Source organism: Engystomops pustulosus, chromosome 8 (genome assembly GCF_040894005.1).
Source record: "Engystomops pustulosus chromosome 8, aEngPut4.maternal, whole genome shotgun sequence".
Classification (NCBI taxonomy): Eukaryota; Metazoa; Chordata; class Amphibia; order Anura; family Leptodactylidae; genus Engystomops; species Engystomops pustulosus.
In genome coordinates, this window is record NC_092418.1 from 105,243,883 (window position 1) to 105,249,882 (window position 6,000).

The following is a 6,000-nucleotide window of genomic DNA, read 5'->3' on the forward strand; positions in this document are numbered from 1 at the left end:
GAGTAGGTGGGATAGTGTAGTGATGTAAGAACAGAGTAGGTATATAGTGTAGTGATGTAAGAACAGAGTAGGTGGTGTATAGTGTAGTGATGTAAGAACAGAGTAGGTGATGTATAGTGTAGTGATGTAAGAACAGAGTAGGTGGGATAGTGCAGTGATGTAAGAAGAGAGTAGGTGATATATAGTGTAGTAATGTAAGAACAGAGTAGGTGATGTGTGTAGTTATGTAAGAAGGCCGGGGCTCAGGAGTAGATGTCACTCCCTGTCCTGTATCTCTATTTCTCTTTCTCTCGCTAGAAGAACAGAAAGAAACATGTCCCTCCCTAACCAGTAATTTACAACTGGTTATTTACCAATTACATGTACAATGCTAGCAAAATGATTGTCTTTTGTTTGTTGTACTTTGACACTGTTTATCTTGTATTATGTAAAAATGTCTTATTTGACCGTTGATGAGATGGAGTTGGTATTATCCTCCTAAGCTCAAGGGAAGGGCGATCCTTCAGCCATGGTTCCCTAGAGGTTTCCTCCACAGGGGGTTTTCCCTCTCCTGAGTGCTGTGGGATGACTTTATTTGACTCAGAGGCTGCCCATATTTAAAAGTTTCTGCTTGGAGATTAAAATTTCTCTATGCTATGTTCCTGGCTTTGGTAAAAATAAAAAAAAAAATAAAAGGAAGAAGAAAAAAAATATCTAAATAGAAAATTATAGATATAAAATTAAAAATAAATAAATAAATAAAAGAATATGTACACTCACCGGCCACTTTATTAGGTACACCATGCTAGTAACGGGTTGGAACCCCTTTTGGCTTCAGAACTGCTTCAATTCTTCGTGGCATAGATACAACAAGGTGCTGGAAGCTCCTCAGAGATTTTGCTCCATATTGACATGATGGCATCACACAGTTGCCGCAGATTTGTCGGCTGCACATCCATGATGCGAATCTCCCGTTCCACCACATCCCAAAGATGCTCTATTGGATGGAGATCTGGTGACTGTGGAGGCCATTTGTGTCCAGTGACCTCATTGTCATGTTCAAGAAACCAGTCTGAGATGATTCCAGCTTTATGACATGGCGCATTATCCTGCTGAAAGTAGCCATCAGATGTTACAGGGGACATTGTGCTCATAAAGGGATGGACATGGGCAGCAACAATACTCAGGTAGGCTGTGGCGTTGTACCAAGGGGCCCAAAGAGTGCCAAGAAAATATTCCCCACACCATGACACCACCACCACCAGCCTGAACCGCTGATACAAGGCAGGATGGATCCATGCTTTCATGTTGTTGTCGCCAAATTCTGACCCTACCATCCAAATGTCGCAGCAGAAATCGAGACTCATCAGACCAGGCAACGTTTTTCCAATCTTCTACTGTCCAATTTCGATGAGCTTGTGCAAATTGTAGCCTCAGTTTCCTGTTCTTAGCTGAAAGGAGTGGCACCCGGTGTGGTCTTCTGCTGCTGTAGCCCATCTGCCTCAAAGTTCGACGTACTGTGCATTCAGAGATGCTCTTCTGCCTAACTTGGTTGTAACGGGTGGCGATTTGAGTCACTGTTGCCTTTCTATCAGCTCGAACCAGTCTGCCCATTCTATTCTGACCTCTGGCATCAACAAGGCATTTCCGCCCACAGAACTGCCGCTCACTGGATGTTTTTTCTTTTTCGGACCATTCTCTGTAAACCCTAGAGATGGTTGTGCATGAAAATCCCAGTAGATCAGCAGTTTCTGAAATACTCAGACCAGCCCTTCTGGCACCAACAACCATGCCACGTTCAAAGGCCTCAAATCACCTTTGTTCCCCATACTGATGCTCGGTTTGGACTGCAGGAGATTTTCTTGACCATGTCTACATGCCTAAATGCACTGAGTTGCCGCCATGTGATTGGTTGATTAGAAATTAAGTGTTAACGAGCAGTTGGACAGGTGTACCTAATAAAGTGGCCGGTGAGTGTATATAAAGGAAATGGAATGAATGGGAGTCAAAGTTTGGCATTTTGTTATCTGTCGCAGCTTTTATTTTGCGGTGGAGGAGTCAGGTGGAAGGTGCAGGCAAGTTATTGGTGGACTAATGTAATTTATAGAGGATGTAAAATCTCCTGGTGGCGAACAGGCTAATTTTTGGAAGTGGCCAGCCTCAAGGCTCTGGTAATGGTAAAAGCAGCCAGGGGAGGGCACGTTGGTGAAGCACACAATGGATAATCTTCACTAGGGTCATTGGTGCCCTTAAAGTGTACTGGCTCTGCTAGAATGGCAGCCAGAGCGTGCCGCCCCCCTTTATTGCTGTCTGGCCGGGTGCTGTATGTCAGACAGCTGTAGATTGGGGTATTGGTGAATCCCACCCCTAGCATGTCACCTGACTCCTCCGCTGATTGTTTTATTCCTGTGATTCAAATAATGATGTGGCCATTTCACCCATTAAGTTACGTGGTTGTGTATTTTTGCCAGACACAGTGTTTTTCTCGTCTAAGTTGTTTTAAAATAAAAATCCACACGTCATGGTAATTTGCATTAGCAGGTTATTACAAACTGAAATCAAACAGTTTTCAAGTCAAAAATTGTATTCTAGGTGATGTTACCTTTGCACATAGGACTCTTGTTCGAAATGAGCTTCTGATCTCTCTTGTCCATCGAATTGGTCAGTTTTTGGATGGTTTCTACTACAATTGTTTTGCATGAGGACAGAATACCCTCCCAGAATTGTTGCTTATGCTGGCGGCACACACAGCGTTTTGAACCCCTTTTTTTGGGCCGTTGTTAGTAGTGCGTTAAAAAAACACATGTGGTTTAAAAAAAACAACAAAAAAACACATCCGTTTTTGACCCGTTTTAATTAAGATAATTGGTAAAACCAGTCAAACGCATGCTTTTTTTAATGGACTGCTAAAAAGCGCTCAAAAAATGGGATCAAAACACCATGGGGGTAATTTCCTAAGGGCCCGATACGCGGTTTCCCAACGTGTTACCCGAATACTTCCGATTTGCGCCGATTTCCCCTGAATTGCCCCGGGATTTTGGCGAACGGTATCGGATTGTGGCGCATCAGCGCCGGCATGCACACGACGGAAATCGGGGGGAGTGGCCAAACGAAAACCCGACGGATTTGGAAAAAACGCTGCATTTAAAAAAAAAGAAAAATGTCGCGAAAATTGCACTTCACTCAGCCCGGCTCGGTGTATTCCAGTGCGTTCCGATGCTCTTCAGCGCAGCAGCGACACCTGGTGGACGTCGGAGGAACTACCTTAATAAATCCCAGCCGGACCCGAATCCACCGCAGACAACGCGCCGCTGGATCGCGAATGGACCGGGTAAGTAAATCTGCCCCCATGTGTGTTGCTAGCCTTAGATGTGAACTGCCTCCTGCAATCATAGACGCTCCTTTTGATGATGCTCCAGAGGTTCTCAATGTGCTTGAAGTCAACGGAGCATGGGGGCCAAACCATAACTTTGTCTCCTTTTTTGCCCCCTTCTTGAACCATGGCAGGAAGTGCTGTCTGAGAAACTTCACATACATTATGGAGTTTATTTTAACGCTTTCAGGGATCCTAAAGGGGCCGACAATCTCACTCGCCATGATTCTAGCCCAAAACATTACTCCACTTCCTCCTTATTGGCGCGGTAGCCGTGTTTGCATGGGGTGTCCATCAACCAGCCATCCTCCACTCCATAGATGTGGACCATGGAGCGGTGCATGGCCCTCATCGGTGAGCAAAACAGTTTTGAAGTCAATCTTCATGTATTGTTTGGGCCACTGGAGACGTTTCTGCTTGTGTTCAGCTGATAGAGGAGGTGGACAGGACGGCTTAGGCTGGTGCCACACATAGCGCTTTGTCTGCGCTTGCAAACGCAGACAAAGCCGCGCCCACCGGGAAACGCCTGCGATCGGGAACAAGCCGCCGGTGTTTTGCGTTAATTTAATGTAAAACACCGACGGCTCATTCCCGATCGCAGGCGTTTCCATAGAAACGCTGATGCGATCAGCCCACCGCCCGCCACAGTGGCTGCGCCTTTGTCTGCGTTTGCAAACGCAGACAAAACGGCACTTGTGGCACCAGCCTAAGGGTGATGCCACACATGGCGTTTTAAAACCATTTTTGGTCTGTTTTTAAGCAATCCGTAAAAAAACGCATCCGTAAAACCTGTCAAAAACATGCGCTTTTTAACGGATTGCTTAAAAAACGGACCAAAAACGGTTTCAAAACTCCATGTGTGGCATCACCCTAAGGTGGATGTTTCCATATAGAAAATGTCATTCATTGGGGATCCCTAGTGGATAGATTTATTGGGTATTTCTAATCCCCCAGGCACCAGATTTATAACAACATCATATAATGTATTAAAGGGATATTCCCACAAAGACGAGTAACATTGTAAAGTAAGGGGTTAAAAATTATCTTTATTGTGTAAACATCATTGGGGGGTTGAAATTTGAAAATTTTCTTTCATGGGAAACCCTCTTTAAAGGACACCTGTCATCAGGTCTGTGTCACTAGTCCTGTCACCTCTACCTGTTGGAGCAGCTCACAAGGATCCCATCCCAGCCTTTATCTAGTTATTTCATACATTAATCATTGTAAAATCATCTATTCTTTATCATGTAAATGAGGCTGGTCACATGGTCAGAGGCAGTGATGTCACCCCTGTTACCCCTCCCCTCTCCTCCCCCTGCTCATGTCTGTGTGTAATGTATAGTAAAGCATGGCTAGTGTGTGCTGCATCCTCCTAATACACAGAGACACAGACATCAGCTACACATGAATCTGACATGTTCTGCTGTAACATGGCTGCCTGGAGCTGCTGTATCTCTCCTAAACACACACACATGCACACACAGGCTGCAGGGGGCGCCAGCACCAGGAAGCACATCATTATACAGCCTCACTCCATTATACAGGCTGTCAGTCATGCACTGGGGGTGTGGCTGTGCCTCCCACTCATGAATAAGCTGGACAGCTTGAATATGCTAATGCTTCATTGGACATTTCACAGGTCATTTGCATACAGCTTTAGGACCTCATTGCTTAGGTTTACAGGCATGTAGAGGGACAATGAAGGGATAGAGGCAATGCTCTCTAATGGCAGTTTATGAAAATATATTTAATTTAGGGGGGTTATTTTGCATGACGGGTTCTCTTTAAGTTCTGTTTTTTTCTCTCTTTTATCAAACTTTTTTTTTTATTTTTCCATTGTATGTACTTCTATTTGTTTTCTCTTTCTAACCTGTTTGTTGTGAGCAATGTCCCTTTTGATATTAAACTTCATTGCATAATAATTTAAAACACAGTGTAGAATGGGGGTATACAGCGCACTATGGGGGTGGAGGTTATATATATGGTATAGTATGGGCGGTATACAGTACATTATGGGGGAGGTTATATATGGTATAGTATGGGTGGTATACAGCACACTATGGGGGAGGAGGTTTTATATGGTATAGTATGGGTGGTATACAGCGCACTATGGGGATGCTGGTTGTATATGGCATAGTATGGGGGATAAGCAGTGCAGTATGGGGGTTCTCCCTGCTACAGATGTCTCTTACTGAGTTGATCCTTGGAATTGATGTTTCCTTTACAGTTAAACATGACCTGTGTAAAGCAGCCGCTCTTGGAGACCACCGCAATGTCGCCGCCGCTGTTGGAAACGTTCCTGCGGATGATGATCACGCTGAGTGCTGGGAGTGCAATCGTCTTGTCGTCCCTCTCTTTGGGTGATGGTCAGTGGGTCACCGGTGCTGGCCGGCCGCTCCTTGGGTTGTGGGGGTCAGGGTGTGGCGCTGTGTTGGTGCGCACATCTCTGACCTTGGCTGTCGTCCTGGCCATCCTAGGGCTGGCGCTGCTGATGGTTTCCCAGCTGTGTGAAGATGGACGGTCGGGGAGGAGATGGTGTGCAGGCGCGGTGCTGCTCCTGGCCTCCTCCATCCTCTCTGCTGCAGGGACCCTGAGCTACGTGTTCATCCTGAGGGAGGCCTCGGGTGCCTTCACCCTCACCTTCTGGT